Here is a 20,667-nt window from a genome sequence, read left to right as displayed (position 1 = left end):
ACGGCTGAAATGCCAGAAACCGGTCCCCGGAAGCTTGTTTCCTTCCCAGTATAAGAATTGGCTTGGTAGTCTGGTCTGCCCTGTTCCCATGATGCACTGGGCCAGGGACAGACTAATTTGCATGTAGCCAGGTTCTGAGCTGGGATGGTGCAGTGAGCTAAAAAACGGTGATGGATCAAGCCCTGATCTTCGGACTGGGTAGGAGTGGTCTGCTTAATTCAGACACTCTGTTCATCACCACCCCCTCTTCTGAATCAGTTTGTCCACCATAAGCGTGGAAGGGTATACTCAGATGTGAGTCCCTTGCTCATTGCACCATCAGGATTCAAGCACGCCGGGCCGAAGACGGCTGAAATGCCAGAAACCGGTCCCCGGAAGCTTGCTTCCTTCCCAGTATAAGAATTGGCTTGGTAGTCTGGTCTGCCCTGTTCCCATGATGCACTGGGTCAGGGACAGACTAATTTGCATGTAGCCAGGTTCTGAGCTGGGATGGTGCAGTGAGCTAAAAAACAGTGATGGATCAAGCCCTGATCTTTGGACTGGGTAAGAGTGGTCTGCTTAATTCAGACACTCTGTTCATCACCTCCCCCTTTTCTGAATCATTTTGTCCACCATAAGCGTGGAAGGGTATACTCAGATGCGAGTCCCTTGCTCATTGCACCATCAGGATTCAAGCAAGCCGGGCCGAAGACGGCTGACATGCCAGAAACCGGTCCCCGGAAGCTTGTTTCCGTCCAAGTATAAGAATTGGCTTGGTAGTCTGGTCTGCCCTGTTCCCATGATGCACTGGGCCAGGGACAGACTAATTTGCATGTAGCCAGGTTCTGAGCTGGAATGGTGCAGTGAGCTAAAAAACGGTGATGGATCAAGCCCTGATCTTTGGACTGGGTAAGAGTGGTCTGCTTAATTCAGACACTCTGTTCATCACCACCCCCTTTTCTGAATCATTTTGTCCACCATAAGCGTGGAAGGGTATACTCAGATGTGAGTCCCTTGCTCATTGCAACATCAGGATTCAAGCAAGCCGGGCCGAAGACGGCTGAAATGCCAGAAACCGGTCCCCGGAAGCTTGTTTTCTTCCCAGTATAAGAATCGGCTTGGTAGTCTGGTCTGCCCTGTTCCCATGATGCACTGGGCCAGGGACAGACTAATTTGCATGTAGCCAGGTTCTGAGCTGGGATGGTGCAGTGAGCTAAAAAACGGTGATGGATCAAGCCCTGATCTTTGGACTGGGTAAGAGTGGTCTGCTTAATTCATACACTCTGTTCATCACCACCCCCTTTTCTGAATCATTTTGTCCACCATAAGCGTGGAAGGGTATACTCAGATGTGAGTCCCTTGCTCATTGCACCATCAGGATTCAAGCAAGCCGGGCCGAAGACGGCTGAAATTCCAGAAACCGGTCCCCGGAAGCTTGTTTCCTTCCCAGTATAAGAATTGGCTTGGTAGTCTGGTCTGCCCTGTTCCCATGATGCACTGGGCCAGGGACAGACTAATTTGCATGTAGCCAGGTTCTGAGCTGGGATGGTGCAGTGATTTAAAAAACGGTGATGGATCAAGCCCTGATCTTTGGACTGGGTAAGAGTGGTCTGCTTAATTCAGACACTCTGTTCATCACCACCCCCTTTTCTGAATCATTTTGTCCACCATAAGCGTGGAAGGGTATACTCAGATGCGAGTCCCTTGCTCATTGCACCATCAGGATTCAAGCAAGCCGGGCCGAAGACGGCTGAAATGCTAGAAACCGGTCCCCGGAAGCTTGTTTCCTCCCCAGTATAAGAATTGGTTTGGTAGTCTGGTCTGCCCTGTTCCCATGATGCACTGGGCCAGGGACAGACTAATTTGCATGTAGCCAGGTTCTGAGCTGGGATGGTGCAGTGAGCTAAAAAAGGGTGATGGATCAAGCCCTGATCTTTGGACTGGGTAAGAGTGGTCTGCTTAATTCAGACACTCTGTTCATCACCACCCCCTTTTCTGAATCATTTTGTCCACCATAAGCGTGGAAGGGTATACTCAGATGTGAGTCCCTTGCTCATTGCACCATCAGGATTCAAGCAAGCCGGGACGAAGACATCTGAAATGCCAGAAACCGGTCCCCGGAAGCTTGTTTCCTTCCCAGTATAAGAATTGGCTTGGTAGTCTGGTCTGCCCTGTTCCCATGATGCACTGGGCCAGGGACAGACTAATTTGCATGTAGCCAGGTTCTGAGCTGGGATGGTGCAGTGAGCTAAAAAACGGTGATGGATCAAGCCCTGATCTTTGGACTGGGTAAGAGTGGTCTGCTTAATTCAGACACTCTGTTTATCACCACCCCCTTTTCTGAATCATTTTGTCCACCATAAGCGTGGAAGGATATACTCAGATGTGAGTCCCTTGCTCATTGCACCATCAGGATTCAAGCAAGCCGGGCCGAAGACGGCTGAAATGCCAGAAACCGGTCCCCGGAAGCTTGTTTCCTTCCCAGTATAAGAATTGGCTTGGTAGTCTGGTCTGCCCTGTTCCCATGATGCACTGGGCCAGGGACAGACTCATTTGCATGTAGCCAGGTTCTGAGCTGGGATGGTGCAGTGAGCTAAAAAACGGTGATGGATCAAGCCCTGATCTTTGGACTGGATAAGAGTGGTCTGCTTAATTCAGACACTCTGTTCATCACCACCCCCTTTTCTGAATCATTTTGTCCACCATAAGCGTGGAAGGGTATACTCAGATGTGAGTCCCTTGCTCATTGCACCATTAGGATTCAAGCAAGCCGGGCCGAAGACGGCTGACATGCCAGAAACCGGTCCCCGGAAGCTTGTTTCCTTCCCAGTATAAGAATTGGGTTGGTAGTCTGGTCTGCCCTGTTCCCATGATGCACTGGGCCAGGGACAGACTAATTTGCATGTAGCCAGGTTCTGAGCTGGGATGGTGCAGTGAGCTAAAAAACGGTGATGGATCAAGCCCTGATCTTTGGACTAGGTAAGAGTGGTCTGCTTAATTCGGACACTCTGTTCATCACCACCCCCTTTTCTGAATCATTTTGTCCACCATAAGCGTGGAAGGGTATACTCAGATGTGAGTCCCTTGCTCATTGCACCATCAGGATTCAAGCATGCCGGGCCGAAGACGGCTGAAATGCCAGAAACCGGTCCCCGGAAGCTTGTTTCCTTCCCAGTATAAGAATTGGCTTGGTAGTCTGGTCTGCCCTGTTCCCATGATGCACTGGGCCAGGGACAGACTAATTTGCATGTAGCCAGGTTCTGAGCTGGGATGGTGCAGTGAGCTAAAAAACGGTGATGGATCAAGCCCTGATCTTTGGACTGGGTAAGAGTGGTCTGCTTAATTCAGACACTCTGTTCATCACCACCCCCTTTTCTGAATCATTTTGTCCACCATAAGCGTGGAAGGGTATACTCAGATGTGAGTCCCTTGCTCATTGCACCATCAGGATTCAAGCAAGCCGGGACGAAGACATCTGAAATGCCAGAAACCGGTCCCCGGAAGCTTGTTTCCTTCCCAGTATAAGAATTGGCTTGGTAGTCTGGTCTGCCCTGTTCCCATGATGCACTGGGCCAGGGACAGACTAATTTGCATGTAGCCAGGTTCTGAGCTGGGATGGTGCAGTGAGCTAAAAAACGGTGATGGATCAAGCCCTGATCTTTGGACTGGGTAAGAGTGGTCTGCTTAATTCAGACACTCTGTTTATCACCACCCCCTTTTCTGAATCATTTTGTCCACCATAAGCGTGGAAGGATATACTCAGATGTGAGTCCCTTGCTCATTGCACCATCAGGATTCAAGCAAGCCGGGCCGAAGACGGCTGAAATGCCAGAAACCGGTCCCCGGAAGCTTGTTTCCTTCCCAGTATAAGAATTGGCTTGGTAGTCTGGTCTGCCCTGTTCCCATGATGCACTGGGCCAGGGACAGACTCATTTGCATGTAGCCAGGTTCTGAGCTGGGATGGTGCAGTGAGCTAAAAAACGGTGATGGATCAAGCCCTGATCTTTGGACTGGATAAGAGTGGTCTGCTTAATTCAGACACTCTGTTCATCACCACCCCCTTTTCTGAATCATTTTGTCCACCATAAGCGTGGAAGGGTATACTCAGATGTGAGTCCCTTGCTCATTGCACCATTAGGATTCAAGCAAGCCGGGCCGAAGACGGCTGACATGCCAGAAACCGGTCCCCGGAAGCTTGTTTCCTTCCCAGTATAAGAATTGGGTTGGTAGTCTGGTCTGCCCTGTTCCCATGATGCACTGGGCCAGGGACAGACTAATTTGCATGTAGCCAGGTTCTGAGCTGGGATGGTGCAGTGAGCTAAAAAACGGTGATGGATCAAGCCCTGATCTTTGGACTAGGTAAGAGTGGTCTGCTTAATTCGGACACTCTGTTCATCACCACCCCCTTTTCTGAATCATTTTGTCCACCATAAGCGTGGAAGGGTATACTCAGATGTGAGTCCCTTGCTCATTGCACCATCAGGATTCAAGCATGCCGGGCCGAAGACGGCTGAAATGCCAGAAACCGGTCCCCGGAAGCTTGTTTCCTTCCCAGTATAAGAATTGGCTTGGTAGTCTGGTCTGCCCTGTTCCCATGATGCACTGGGCCAGGGACAGACTAATTTGCATGTAGCCAGGTTCTGAGCTGGGATGGTGCAGTGAGCTAAAAAACGGTGATGGATCAAGCCCTGATCTTTGGACTGGGTAAGAGTGGTCTGCTTAATTCAGACACTCTGTTCATCACCACCCCCTTTTCTGAATCATTTTGTCCACCATAAGCGTGGAAGGGTATACTCAGATGTGAGTCCCTTGCTCATTGCACCATCAGGATTCAAGCAAGCCGGGCCGAAGACGGCTAAAATGCCAGAAACCGGTCCCCGGAAGCTTGTTTCCTTCCCAGTATAAGAATTGGCTTGGTAGTCTGGTCTGCCCTGTTCCCATGATGCACTGGGCCAGGGACAGACTAATTTGCATGTAGCCAGGTTCTGAGCTGGGATGGTGCAGTGAGCTAAAAAACGGTGATGGATCAAGCCCTGATCTTCGGACTGGGTAAGAGTGGTCTGCTTAATTCAGACACTCTGTTCATCACCACCCCCTCTTCTGAATCAGTTTGTCCACCATAAGCGTGGAAGGGTATACTCAGATGTGAGTCCCTTGCTCATTGCACCATCAGGATGCAAGCACGCCGGGCAGAAGACGGCTGAAATGCCAGAAACCGGTCCCCGGAAGCTTGCTTCCTTCCCAGTATAAGAATTGGCTTGGTAGTCTGGTCTGCCCTGTTCCCATGATGCACTGGGCCAGGGGCAGACTAATTTGCATGTAGCCAGGTTCTGAGCTGGGATGGTGCAGTGAGCTAAAAAACGGTGATGGATCAAGCCCTGATCTTTGGACTGGGTAAGAGTGGTCTGCTTAATTCAGACACTCTGTTCATCACCACCCCCTTTTCTGAATCATTTTGTCCACCATAAGCGTGGAAGGGTATACTCAGATGTGAGTCCCTTGCTCATTGCACCATCAGGATTCAAGCAAGCCGGGCCGAAGACGGCTGAATTGCCAGAAACCGGTCCCCGGAAGCTTGTTTCCTTCCCAGTATAAGAATTGGCTTGGTAGTCTGGTCTGCCCTGTTCCCATGATGCACTGGGCCAGGGACAGACTAATTTGCATGTAGCCAGGTTCTGAGCTGGGATGGTGCAGTGAGCTAAAAAACGGTGATGGATCAAGCCCTGATCTTTGGACTGGGTAAGAGTGGTCTGCTTAATTCAGACACTCTGTTCATCACCACCCCCTTTTCTGAATCATTTTGCCCACCATAAGCGTGGAAGGGTATACTCAGATGTCAGTCCCTTGCCCATTGCACCATCAGGATTCAAGCAAGCCGGGCCGAAGACGGCTGAAATGCCAGAAACCGGTCCCCGGAAGCTTGTTTCCTTCCCAATATAAGAATTGGCTCGGTAGTCTGGCCTGCCCTGTTCCCATGATGCACTGGGCCAGGGACAGACTAATTTGCATGTAGCCAGGTTCTGAGCTGGGATGGTGCAGTGAGCTAAAAAACGGTGATGGATCAAGCCCTGATCTTTGGACTGGGTAAGAGTGGTCTGCTTAATTCAGACACTCTGTTCATCACCACCCCCTTTTCTGAATCATTTTGTCCACCATAAGCGTGGAAGGGTATACTCAGATGTGAGTCCCTTGCTCATTGCACCATCAGGATTCAAGCAAGCCGGGCCGAAGACGGCTGAAATGCCAGAAACCGGTCCCCGGAAGCTTGTTTCCTTCCCAGTATAAGAATTGGCTTGGTAGTCTGGTCTGCCCTGTTCCCATGATGCACTGGGCCAGGGACAGACTAATCTGCATGTAGCCAGGTTCTGAGCTGGGATGGTGCAGTGAGCTAAAAAACGGTGATGGATCAAGCCCTGATCTTTGGACTGGGTAAGAGTGGTCTGCTTAATTCAGACACTCTGTTCATCACCACCCCCTTTTCTGAATCATTTTGTCCACCATAAGCGTGGAAGGGTATACTCAGATGTGAGTCCCTTGCTCATTGCACCATCAGGATTCAAGCAAGCCGGGCCGAAGACGGCTGAAATGCCAGAAACCGGTCCCCGGAAGCTTGTTTCCTTCCCAGTATAAGAATTGGCTTGGTAGTCTGGTCTGCCCTGTTCCCATGATGCACTGGGCCAGGGACAGACTAATTTGCATGTAGCCAGGTTCTGAGCTGGGATGGTGCAGTGAGCTAAAAAACGGTGATGGATCAAGCCCTGATCTTTGGACTGGGTAAGAGTGGTCTGCTTCATTCAGACACTCTGTTCATCACCACCCCCTTTTCTGAATCATTTTGTCCACCATAAGCGTGGAAGGGTATACTCAGATGTGAGTCCCTTGCTCATTGCACCATCAGGATTCAAGCATGCCGGGCCGAAGACGGTTGAAATGCCAGAAACCGGTCCCCGGAAGCTTGTTTCCTTCCCAGTATAAGAATTGGCTTGGTAGTCTGGTCTGCCCTGTTCCCATGATGCACTGGGCCAGGGACAGACTAATTTGCATGTAGCAAGGTTCTGAGCTGGGATGGTGCAGTGAGCTAAAAAACGGTGATGGATCAAGCCCTGATCTTTGGACTGGGTAAGAGTGGTCTGCTTAATTCAGACACTTTGTTCATCACCACCCCCTTTTCTGAACCGATTCTGATGACGGCATTCGTTGAGACTTCACCACTACGAGTAGGTGGCGGTGAGGTACGAGAGGAGAGCAGCACCGAACAGGTACAGCCTTCTGTGAGCATTGCTGATCCAACCATCGATGATAGCACTCACACAGAGAACTGCGCAGTAGCAATATTTTCAAACTTAGCCGAACTTCCACCTGATGTGGTAGACCAATTTTTTGCAGGTCTGTCTGAAATAATGTTCTCTCCAGTCAACGAGAATAACTCTTAATAAAAACAATGAGCACACAGCGTTCCCTGAATTCTGAATTCGGCCTCCAGTTTTTGATAAACAAAACTACAGAAAATATTTGGAACCTTTTCCCCTGAAAGCGAAATTATTTTGCCCATTTTTCAAAATATTTACTTTTTTTTTCGGCACATGATACTCTGCTTAAAGTAGAACTATTCTTAGAGAACAGAGCTTCTATTTTAGGATACTAGAGACAATATGTTACCTCAGCCTCTAGCACATATACAGCAATTTGTATAAACATGTGATGAAAAGGTCTCGACCTTCTTTTCTGTATTTAGAGCCATTTCATGTGTAATTTTCGCAATTCATTCAGCTGATATATATATGCATTTATCTGAATGATGACACTGCTTGAGTAGCGTACAGTACAAACACAAATTTTTCGTGTATTTACCTTATACCATTTCAAATGCGAAATATGTATTTTGGGGTGGGTCGGAAAACACACATGCATCATTGAATGTTTACTATTGCTTAGTTTTTAGTAATGATGGACATCAATCCGTGGAGTGGGTGTCGTGTTCATATCTAGGACCCTAATTCTATATTCCCGATTTATGCCCTTTTGAGGTTATAATCAATAATATCCTGATACAGGCATAAGAATCAGATTCATATTCAGTAATAGCCCATGCATTCCAAAGCACAGCACAGCTACTTCCATCGACTCCTAGAAAGCACAACGCGTTTTTTAAACAAACCAAGCCTCCAGCAGTCCGAGAAGACCCCCCTGCTTTTGTTTTGATTTGAACAAGAACTCCTAAAGTCCAGAAAGAACTGTTAGTTCTTAGTGACGTCTTATGTCCAACCTTACGTCAAACCCGGCACCTTCCAGGTATAAAATACCAACAGTTGCCTTAAGCAAAGACACAGTGGTTTGGAGCAGAGCGGCCATCTACTTGCCCGAGAGCCCAGCTGATGCGAGTGCCCACGGAAGCCGCCCCTCCTGTTTGACGCACTGAGAGAGACGCTGTCTTTTTCTCCAGCCGAGAAAATCCAGCTCCGGTGTTTCCAGCCTACCCTTGCGGGTTGCTGGAATATCGAGTCCTGAGGAAATAGATACCAGCCCTCCCCGATTCTATTACCAAGGTACGGAGCTGACTAAACCCTTAAGAGAATTCTTGATGCAGATTCTTGGCAAAATAATCTTAACTAACTTAACTTAAACTGCTACTTACTCATCCCTTCCCATGTATTAGGCTTAGGTCAGGTACACCGAGGTAGGCTTAGTTAGAAGCACCAGTTGAGTACGTTAGTCAATGTATTTATGTATGTATATATTTTATCCATTTTAAAGTATCATATGGCTAAGAAACCATACCAATGCTTTTACAGTATTATTTCATAATACTACTTTTACTGTACGCACTTTACTTCACTTTAAGTATTGCAATTGTGGCAATTCATTTCTCTTGCATGAGAAAGAAGACTGCTCAATAAATAACACCTTTTTATTGAAAACACCCGTCTCTCTATTTCTCTGCACTCTAGTGAAACTAAGTATGCACTGCTGACTGAGTGAAATAGCTGTCTATTGTTTTCACACGACTCTAGAGATATACTCTTATTCTGAGGGAGCAAAGTTGTCATGTTTATGCGGTTGTCGGAAACTGAATCCCTTCTTGTCTGAGCCAGGGGAGGTTGTCCCTCCCTATTCATTCAAGAAAGTTTCCAGTGACCTCTGAGCTAGCTGGCGCAAACCTAAATTAAGTTTAACATAGTCAGTAGAGACCTAGTTGACCTCAGTCCTACGTCTACACCGCTGTTTATGTTATTCCAATGCGCAGAGCCTATTGGGAAAATAGGAACTACACTACAATATCAACGTGGCCATTCTCCAGGAGACCCACCTCCCGCAGGCGAGCCGATGCTGCGTAGCAGGGGACTCGCAGGCAATATTGCCTCGACAGGCTTCACTACACATGCCAGGGGCGTGCTGACATGGGTGAACCCCAGGTCAGAGTACTCACTAGAACTGCTGAGGGCGGGCTCGGATGGGCGTTTTGTAATATCTCGATGTAAGGGACAGGGTATGGATTTGGTGTTAGTGAACGTATACGGTCCTAACTATGATTGCCCAGAGTTTTACACAATGATGGCAGTGGCCACTCGCAGATACCACACAGCACAGTTTTATGGGGTGGGGATTTTAATCTGGTAAGGGACCCGGACCTGGACAGATCGGCGGGCCCCATACAGAGGCCAGCTGCGGCTGCTAAAATGCTAGACACTGTGATGGTCAGTATGGACCTCAAGGACGTGTGGCGAATACGCAATCCGGAACAGGGTGGATACACACACTACTCGGCCTTCCACAACATACACACTCGCATAGATTATTGGTTAGCCTCTGCGTCACTGCTAGGTCACATCCGAGAATGCAGAGTTCTGTCACGTACGCTCTCAGACCATTCTCCGTTACTGCTAAACCTAACTATCCTTAAGAAAACGATACAACCATTTACAAGGCATTTTCCACCCTACTCGCTGCTGGATCAACTTTTCAAGGGGGAGCTTGTGGAGGCGATAGAAACGTACTTTGAGACAAACGTAGGCTCAGTCGACAGCTTTCAAACAATATGGGAGGCTTTTAAGGTTTATGTTCGGGGCATAGCAATGACTAAACACTCAGGAGTCCTTAAAGCTATAAGACAAAGATTAGGCGACTTGGAACAGAAACTGGGGCAATTGGAAATGAGTCAGGTGACGGCCAATGGTAGGGAACTAGAGGAGGAGATTAAGGTATTGCTAGATGAATACCATGAGGAGGCAGACAGGGAAGTTAAACACATGGGGAAATACGTATCAGCGCGCACGTATGGAGAGGGTGACAGACCAGGATCGGTACTTGCAAGGGTGCTAAGTGAGAAACGGAGGAGAACACAAATCATGGAGGTGAAGTCAGAGGAGGGAAAGACCCTAACGGAAGAAGCTGACATAGCAAAACGGTGCCGACATTACTGCGCAGACTTGTACACCTCAAGAGCAGGGGACCTAGATGAGGAGATTCTAGACTACTTGGAACACATCGACCTGTAGTGTAGTTCCTATATTCCCAATAGGCTCTGCGCATTGGAATAACATAAACAGCAGTGTCGACGTTGGACTGAGGTCATCTAGGTCTCTACTGACTATGTTAGACTTAATTAGTTTTGCTAGCTAGCTCAGAGGTCACTAGAAACGTTCTCGAATGAATAGGGAGGAGTTAACTTCCCTGATCTAGACAAGAAGGGATTAGCTTCAGACAACCATATAACATGACAACTTTGCTCCCCCAGAATAAGGTGTATATCTCCAGAGTCGTGTCAAAACAATAGACAGCTATTTCACTCAGTCAATCGTGCACGCTTAGTTTCACCAGAGTGCAGAGAAATAGAGAGACGGGCGTTTTCAATAAAAGGTGTTATTTTATTGAGCAGTCTTCTTTCTCATGCAAGAGAAATGAATTGCCACAATTGCAATACTTATCATGAAGTAAAGTGCGTACAGTAAAAGGAGTATTATGAAATAATACTGTAAAAGCATTGATATGGTTTCTTAGCCATATGATACTTTAAAACGGATAAAATATTTACATACATAAAAACATTGACTAACAAACTCAACTGGTGCTTCTAAGATACGCCTACCCCGGTGTACCTGACCTAAGCCTAATACGTGGGAAGGAGTAAGTAAGTTGCAGTTTTAAGTTAAGTCAAGGTTTAAATCAGCTCCGTACCTTGGTTATAGAATGAAGGAGGTCTCGTATCTCGTTTCTCAGGACTCGATATCCCAGTAACCCGCAAGGGTGACTGGAAATACCGGAGCTGGATTTCTTGGCGTGAGGAAAGGCAGCTTCTTTCCCGGTGTGTCAAAGGGGAGGGACGGCTTCCTTCGGCTCTCGCATCAGCTGGGCTTCGGATAAGTAGATAGCCGCTCTGCTCCACACCACCGTGTGTTGCTTAAGGCAAGTGTTGGTATATTTATACCTGGAAGGTGCCGTGTTTGACGTAAGATTGGACATAAGACGTCAATAAAAGATGTCACTAAGAACTGACTGTTCCTTTAGTGCTCGCAGGAGTTCAATGACAAATCAAAACAAAGACATGAGGAATTCCCAGGTTGCTGAAGGTTTGGTGTGTCGAAAGAACTCGTTGTGCTCTCTAGGAATCTAAGGAAGTAGCCTTGCCGTATTTGGGCTGCGTGGGCTATGACTAAATATGGGTAAGATTCTTATGCCTTCATAAGGACATGATTTATCATAACCACATAAGGGCATGAATCAGGAATATTTAATTAGGGTCCTAGATACATTCACAACAGACCTCCCTTCACTCACAAACACGCATAGGGAATTTCTAATGCTTCCCATAGAGAAGGATGAGATAGTGGAGGCCCTGGCAAGCATGAGATCTGGGAGCGCCCCGGGCGCTGACGCCCTCACGGTGGGTTTCTATAAGGCGTTTGTAGAACTTCTGCTCCCACATCTGGCAGCACTCTTTGACGACCTGTGCACAACGGTCTGCATGCCACAGACGATGCGAGAGGCAATCTTGGTGGCTATCCCCAAGCAGGGTAAGCCTCTGGAGGAGTGTAGCTCGTACCGCCCCCTTTCGCTCTTGAACGTGGACACTAAGATCTACGCAAAAATATTGGCTAATCAACTAGCACTCCTGGCTCCGCAGCTTGTGGCCCCAGAACAGGCGAGATTTATTCTGAGTAGAAACCTACATCTGCACGGTTTTAGGTACAATGCAGCATGTAAGGCAGGACACTAAGGTAATAGCGGTACTCTTAGACATGGAGAAGGCTCTTGACTCCGTGGAGTGGCCATTCATGAGGTAGGTACTGACGAGGATGGGATTAGGGCTGGTATTCTTGCAAATGATTGGCACCTTGTATAACAGCCCCAGAGCAAGGGTTAGAGTGGGCAATTTAGTTATGGAACCCTTTGCCATAACCAGAGGGACTAGACAGGGCTGCCCACTGTCGCCCTTGCTGTATGCCCTAGTGGCAGAGCCACTAGCGTGTGCGCTCTGAGAATATCATGGGAAGGAGGGCATTGGCTACCCTACATACAAAATTGTAGTGTCCACTTATGTTGATGATACGCTGCTATATGTACGTGACCCAGAGAATAACTTGCCAGCGGTACTTAGAGAAGTAGTACACTTTGGAGCACTCTCAGGCTTGAGAGTTAACTGGCCATAGCTTTCCCTCTCACGCCAACCACAAAGGAATTTGAGATGGAGCTCCCCCTGCAGTAGTCTGTGGATTCTGTTAGATATTTGGGAATCCAACTACATACGGACTCGGAGATTGTCCTCCGGGAGAACTATGGTGTGGCCAGTAGCAGATTGGAGGATGAGGTAGAGGTCTGGTGTCAATTCCCACTATCATTGATGGGGCGGATCACAACCATGAAGATGGTTGTGTTACCTAGGCTGCTGTTCTTGTTCATAAATATCCCCATGGTGCTTCCGCAAGTCTTTTTTCAGAGACTGAAACAATCCATGCTTAAGCTTGCGTGGGCGGGCAAACAGGCACGGGTCAAATGGCAAGTCCTCACACTACCGTACAGTATGGGAGGTCTGGGGGCTCCAGACTTTGAGCTGTATTAATGAGTCGCACAGGGGGCACATATGCACACCTGGATCCATGGAGACTCGAATATCCCACATGTTAGAATGGAAAGATTATTTGCAGACCCTCTCCCCTTAGCAGTGACGATATTCAAACCGGTTGACCGTAGAACTGGGATACTAGATTCCATAACTACCACTAATCATGCATGGCATTGCCTTGTGCAGCAACAGGGGGGAGCACTACTATATTCCCCGTCCATGCCGGTGGAGTGGGCCCTCTGGTTGACCCCCTGTGGAGACAAGGGAGTGATAAAGGCACTTCACGAACTGAACATTCGGATGGCAGGGGACATGTTCCAAGATGGGAAGGTAAGGACCTGGGAACAGGCAAAGGGGACAGCCGGAGCGGGTACCACATTACAGCAATTCCAATTCCACAGAGTGCACAGGGCCCTGTCAGAACAGTTAGGTGAGGACCTAGACGAGCCACCGGAGATGCCAAAACTCACCTATGTGATTAAGGAAGACTCGCCGCGTAAGATGGTAACCAATATCTATAAAATTGCAATGTCCCATAGGGAGAACAGATACACAGCAGCGAGGCTTGCATGGCAAAGAGATCTGCAAGTTCCGATAGATGATGATATGTGGCGATACTGCTGCACGAACACTAGAAGAATCTCGCTTCATGGTAGGTACCGACTCATACATTTCAAGTACATTAATAGGGTATACTGCACCCCGGAGCATCTATGTAGGTACGGGCTACAGGAGGAAGCGACATGCGAGAGATGCCGTGCTCCAACAGTAGACTTCCTACACTTGGCGTGGCTGTGCCCGGGAATACACGCATACTGGGTAGACATATTCAGGGAACTGAGTAGAATAGTGGAGGTGACGCTGGACCCGGACCCCGCGGTGGCACTCCTGGTAAACTCCAAAAAGCTACCTAGGGCATCGCGCCAACTGGTGGACATGGGCACGCTCATAGCGAAGCTGGTGGTGGCACAGTGCTGGATAAGGGGGCCGACGCCTACAATTAAGCGTTTGTTGCATGATGTGCTGTACCGGCTGCACGCAGTCAGAAATCTATAATGAACTGCTGCTGCCGCGTAGCCCAATGCCGGACTGGCTATAGCAGGCACCAGGCAATCCCCAGGTGTGCTGCACGGGTGGGGGGCCGGTTTTGGGCCCTGGGGGGCGTTTTTGTTACAGGACCGTTTCTGCAGCATAGCTGCAAAATCGTCGCTGAACCAAAATCTGTCGAAAACCGGCCACGGAAAAGAGTTTGGCGGCACCTCCAACCCCCCCGAGTGGGGAGGGGGGGGGGCTTCGAGCTCTTTGCAAGGGCCGGTTGTGGTTCCCAGTCCGGCCATGGCGTAGCCGCCCCAAAAATTTCTGGGGTCTATTTGTTGCACAGATACACAGAGGGGAGGAGGAGTCTGAGCCTGCGGGGGAGGACTGTCAAGGTGGGGCCGAAATGCATCGCAGAGGTGCACCCTGAGACAGAGAGGGATTTAGATGCGACTTAGGGACATAGAGCTGACTTGGGAGATTCTGCCTATTGGTAAGGGGTACAGCGTAAAGAGTGGAAGACGCCGCCTGCCCCCTGCTGGGTTGTTGGCACTAAGGCTGTGTATTTTTATTGGGTATGAGGAGTACTGTTTGCGGCCCCCCGACCGTGTCTTTGTGTATGCCTGTATGCTTTTTATGACTTTGTGTTAACAAACCTAATAAAAAAAAAAAGTCGGTCCGGGAGAGTGCTGGGTGGCGGTGGGTGGGGCTTGCGGGAGAAGGAACCGAGAGCACAGCAAGGCAACAGAATAGGGGAGAGAAGCAGGCAAACAGCAGCAGAAGGTAGACAAAAAATGGGGCAAAATAGTGGAAAAAGCAGTAGAAGGAGGCAAAAAGCAAAAATAAAGTAGAGTTAAAGCAGTGAAAAACAATCAGGTAGACAGAAGAAATGGGTAAAAAGCAGAAAAAAAGCAGCAGAACGAGACCAAAGGACAGTGGAAGGGAAGATGAGAAACGAGGCAGAGGCAGTGAGCAAGAGGCAAGAGCAGCAGAAAAGGAAGCAAAAAGTGGGAGAACGAGGCAGAGGGCGAAAGGTGCTCAGACAGGGATCAGCGGACAGCAAGCGAAGACCTGGTGCTCGGGTAGAAAGTAGGAACTGGGTCAAGGACCTGCTCCAAAAATGTGAAACATATTTTTATTAAAATGTTAAAAACATTGAAATTCGATTAAAAAAACTAAAGGTTAAAGCTTAGTTATAGTTAGGAAAACGTTACTTATTCTTTCTGTGCAAAACCGTGTTAAGATATACTAACCATAGAAATCCTAAAGTTATAGTTATAACTTAGTTATGACTTGTGCCCCAGGCGAAACATACTATAACTCATTCACATCCATACAAAGAGTTGTAAACTTGATTGTGACTAGGGATTGTGCAACAGTTTTCTGGGTTAGCGAATGGAAACATGAGGCAGTGACAGCATTGACTTGGTCGGTCATGTCAAGTTTGCTGTCAATGATGATCTTGAGGTTCTTTAGTGGTTGGGGTGGGTGTTGGTACTAGCTCGTTGGCCATCAGGTTGAGTACCTTGGTGATGTGCTCTTCCCAAAGATCACAATTTCGATCTTGTTGGTGTTCAGCTTTAGGCAATTGATCTTCATCCAGTGGGCAATTTCAGTCATTCAGGCATTGAACTTCATCACAGCACTGGGCATTTTCTTAGTGAGGGAGAAAATGAGTTGTGTGTCATTGGCGTAAGAGGGACGTTGATATTGTGATGGAAGATGATTCTGGCTAGAGGGATTGTGTATGCATGGCACTGGGCTGGGCTCATGGAGAATCATTGCGGATCTCCGCAGATAAGGTTGTGGGCGTCCGATGTGTCGGTGCCAGGCTGACAGATTGGGTCCTTCCAGTCATAATGGAGCAGATCCATCGGAGTGCTTGCTCTTGGATTCCGATGTCATGTAAGTGTTGGATGAAGATGGAGTGGAAGACTGTGTCAAATGCTGTGAAGAGGTCTGAAGGATGAGGTCCGCCATGTCTTCTCGTTCCAGAGCCATGGGAATGTCATCTGTGATAATGATGAGTACAGTTTCCATGCTGTGGTTGGGAATAAACCAGATTGAGTGGTGGTCGTGGAGGTATTTGGTATTGTGTCTGTTGATGATTTTCCCTAGAGCCTTGGCTGGGAATGGTAGAAGGTATCGGTCTGTAGTAGGCAAGCGTTCAAGAGTCCGCCAAATGGATCTTCAGCAATTTATTTATAAGTTTATATAGCGCTAGAATCACTCCTACAGGAGTATCTCTGCGCTTTTGACCAGGGATCAGCAGCATATTAACAGTGAGGGGATGAGTTAGACTTCATTTTTAAAAAGAGCTGTTTTTAAAAGTTTGCGGAAAGTCAGATGTTCTTTACATTGCCTTAATGCCAAAGGTAACTTGTTCCACAACTTAGGGCCAGTAACAGACAAGGCTCTGCCTCCATGTCTTACTTTTTTTATGTGGGGGACCACCAGAAGGAGATTACTACTAGATCTAAGAGACCGTACTGGAGCATAAGGAATAAATTTCCGTTCCAGATAGATAGGTCCCTCTGAGTTTAGACATTTGTGGATCAAACAACATATTTTAAATTTGACCCTCTGTCGTATTGGAAGCCAGTGTAGGCGGTTCAGGAGAGGTTTAGAAGCAGTTCTCGGAGGGGCATTCAGAACTAGGCGAGCCGCCGTGTTCTGGATCACCTGCAGCTTATCCAACACACCCTCATTGGCTGATAAAAGTAAACCGTTACAGTAGTCAATCCGACTGAGGATCAACGCTTGAACAAGCGTTTTCCTTACTGCGTCGGGTAAAAGCGGGAAGACCTTACGGAGAAGTCCAATGGTGTGGAAGCAGATCCCTGATATGTAATTGGTGTGCTGTTTAAATGACAGGTCATGATCGAGTCTGACTCCCAGATTCTTCACAACCTGTTTAGGTTCAGGGACTGCTCCAAGCTCCGACGGCCACCATTCGGGAGTCCAGAGTATTTTCGCGTCTCCAAATAACATGATCTCAGTCTTGGTGACATTGCATTGGAGGTAGTTTGTAGCCATCCATTTTGCCACCTCTTTCATGCCTGTCAAAAAGGAGTTTCTGACCTCAGTGGTGAGAGTTTTGAAGGGGAACAGGAGCTGTGTGTCATCAGCGTAAGATATGGGAATAAAGCCATATCTACGCAAAACTCCTGCCAGGGGTGCCACATAGATATTAAAGAGAGTAGGGCTCAAGCATGAGCCCTGTGGCACCCCTTTAGATATCTCTGTTTCCACTGAGCGGTATGCACCCATGGTGACTCTCTGGGTGCGGCCGGTCAGAAAACTCTTTAGCCAGTCAAGAGCCTTGTTCTGGATGCCAGCGTTCGACAACCGTTGCGTCAGGATGGTATGAGACACGGTGTCGAACGCTGCTGATAGATCTAATAGCACCAGGATGACTGAAAGGCCCTTGTCCTGGTAGGCATGGAGATCATCAGTAACAGACAAGAGAGTGGATTCTGTACTGTACTTGGGGCGGAAACCCGATTGGGATTCATCCAGGGCTTTTACCAGTTCCACATGTGCTGATAGGTGGTGGTTAACATGTTTCTCTATAATTTTTCCCACAAAAGGTAACAGGGAAATGGGCCTAAGATTCGTCAGGTCAGACCACAATAGGGCAGTATTCTTCCTTATGGGTCTGACAAGCGCCCTTTTCCAATTTTTGGGGACAGCACCTGAGATGAGTGAAATATTTACCAGTTCACAGATCGTTGGACATAGAAGTTCATTAAGTGTGGGCATTAGTTTGGCAGGTATAGTATCCTCAGGACTACCGCTTTTAATTTGTTTTAAAAGATCCGATGTTCCTTTCAAGGATATCGGGGGAAAGACATCCAGGGAATGTGTAGCAGGTGTGCATTCTACAGGATCAAGGGGAGATTCTGTAGTGGTCAATGAGGCTTGGTTGGTCAAGATAATTTTTTCATAAATTGTGTTGATCTTATTAGTGAAGAAACATGAAGTGTCTTCACACAGTTGTTGAGAAGTCATATCAGGGGCTTCGCAAGCTTGAGGTTTGACAAAAGTCTGTAATATCTGAAAGAGAACTCTTGGAGCAATGAGGACAGTCGCTTATTTCCAAGAACTGGGCGGGTCAGGGAAGAGATGGAGGCATTCAGAATGGGTGTGAGCATGGGCTCCAATCCTCTGGAGTAGGTGTGGTGGAGGCATGAGCCTCTGAGTGAATGGACCTCATGGTGGTGGCAGTTTTTTCTGGGGTGATGATGGGCCAAGTGGTTGGCATTGATTCTTTGCAAGTTAATGTTAATGTTATCAGTTACTTGTAGAGCGCACAGTCACCAGAGGTTTAATGGCGCTAATCATGCTTCAAGTTGTGGCGTAAGGACCCCAGTTAAAAGGCTAGCCCAAACAGCCATGTTTTAAGCACCTTTTTGCAACCAAGTAGGTTATCGCAGCATCTCATTGTTAAAGGAAGGGAGTTCCAGAGAGAAGGTGCCAGATAGGAAAACCTGCAGCCTCCACGGCGTTTGAGTTTAAAAGACGGGACAGAGAGAAGATGAAGATGAGATGAGCGTAAATTGCGCCGGGGAACGTGCTTATTGATCATGATATTAATAAATCTTGGACTGTTGCAATGCAGTGCTTTATAGGCTAGACAGCCAGTCTTGAATGCAGCACGTTGCTCTACAGGTAAACAGTAAAGCTTGATCAGCAAGGACTTAGCAGAGTGCCATTTTGGCTGCTTATAAATTAATCTTGCCGCCTGGTTCTGAACTATTTGCAAACGTTTGAGCAGATACTGGGGATAACTGATGTAGAGAGAGTTTGAGAAGTCCAGGCGTGAGAGGACCAATGCTATCACCACTTGAATTAAGGCAGAATGGGTCAGCAAATGAGTGATCTTCCTGATTTTATGTAGTTGGTATAAACTGGTGGAGATCACAGCACCCACTTGTCCTCTAAGTGAGAGGTCAGAGTTGATTACGACCCCTAAACTTTTTACGGAAGGGGACGCAGGGGGGGGGCCCAGTTCACTAGGCCAAAAATGCGGTCCCCAACAGTCCTTGCTCTTCCCATGCAGCACGAGTTTTGTCTTGCCTGGGTTGAGTTTCAAGTGGCTGCTATCCATCCAACGCTGAATGTGGAGCATGGTGGTTTGAAATTCCGCAGCAGCGTTAGGAGAGTCTAGAGGGAAAATTAACTGAAGGTCATCTGCATAGTTAAAGATGGTTACTTTACAATTTTTTGTGAGTGGAGCAGGGGCCTCAAGTGGAGATTAAATAGCAATGCGACAGGGATGAGCCCTGTGGGACCCGCAAGAGGTGGTCACTTTGGGTGCAGTAAGGGTACCAAGACGTACTGCTTGCGTTCTGCTTGTGAGAAACGACTTGATCCAGTTATAAGCCGGACCTTGGATACTTGCTTGTTCGACACGGTTCAACAAAATGTTATGGTCGACCATGTTGAACGCTGCCGACAAATCTAAAAGCACCAAGGCCTGGGTAGTCCCCCTATCCGAATTACCTTTTAGAGTATCCAGGACTGCGAGGAATACAGACTCAGTTGAGTGGGCTGGCCAAAAGCCCGCTTGATTTGGCTCCAGGTATTCAGTTTTTTCGATAAAATTCGATAAGCATCTGGCCACATGGGCCTCCAAGATCTTAGCCAAATATGGGAGAAGGGAAATGGGGCAGTAGTTACAGGATCTGCCCGGGCTTTTTCAAGAGAGGGACTATCGTAGCATTTTTAAAGGTACTGGGTACCACCCCCTTGACAAGAGATTTGTTCAAGAAGCGGAGGATACTGTGTGGTAGGACTGAGAATATGTCCTTAAGAGTGAAGGGTTGGCAGCAGACTTTAGGGGAACCCGACTTAACGTGTGTCAAAAGGTCGGACAGGATTTTAGGGCAGACAACAGAGAAGTGGTTCATAGTGGCTGAGTTTCTGAAGATGTCATCCTGGGATTCCATATTAGTGGTGAGGGGAATACTGGACCTAATGATAGCAATTTTTTCCAGGAAATAGTTATTTAGGGAATTACACATCTCTTGAGTGGGGGCCTAGTTAGGTAATATTCTCTCATCACTGCCAATATCCTTGACTATTTTGAAGATTTCCTTGGTTTATTACGGCATTGAGTATTCTTGCTGAAAAGTAAGCAACTTTAGCAGTCAATATAGCCTTTTTATTCTCCGTACGAGCCAGTAGGAACTGATGTCTGTCTCCCATGTTATAACAGTTCCTCCATTATCTCTAGTTGTCGGAGCTTGAGTTTTTGGATTTTTAATTCAGTGGTAAACCATTTATGAGCATCATGGTATCTAGTACAAAAGATTTTAATCAAGGGGGCGTGTCTGTCACTAGCTGACCTTAACCAATCTGCAATGTTAGTTTCCATGGCGTCGACGTTGGGATTAAAGGTGGGTAAAGGGCCAGCTAAAGTGTGAATAAAATCTTGTTTATCAAGCGTTCTCCACTTTCTTTTTTGTCCTCCAACCTCCGTAAAGGTCTTCAACCTGCCATTGAGACTGACTGTAAAATCGATCAAATGGTGGTCTGACCAAATGCAGGGAGATATCAAGGGTACTGACAGTGTGAGGTTGTGGGACCAC

The 20,667-nt window shown here is 47.6% G+C and overlaps 1 protein-coding gene across 1 annotated transcript in view; it reads right to left on the bottom strand.

Annotated features, from left to right (window-relative positions):
• LOC147734640 (protein mono-ADP-ribosyltransferase PARP12-like) overlaps window positions 1–20,667 on the bottom strand; it is a 370,724-nt gene that overhangs the window by 21,188 nt on the left and 328,869 nt on the right. The gene's annotated exons all lie outside the window — the stretch shown is intronic.

Source organism: Lissotriton vulgaris, chromosome 1_2 (genome assembly GCF_964263255.1).
Source record: "Lissotriton vulgaris chromosome 1_2, aLisVul1.2, whole genome shotgun sequence".
Taxonomy (NCBI): Eukaryota; Metazoa; Chordata; class Amphibia; order Caudata; family Salamandridae; genus Lissotriton; species Lissotriton vulgaris.
This window is presented reverse-complemented; position numbering and strand designations above follow the sequence as displayed.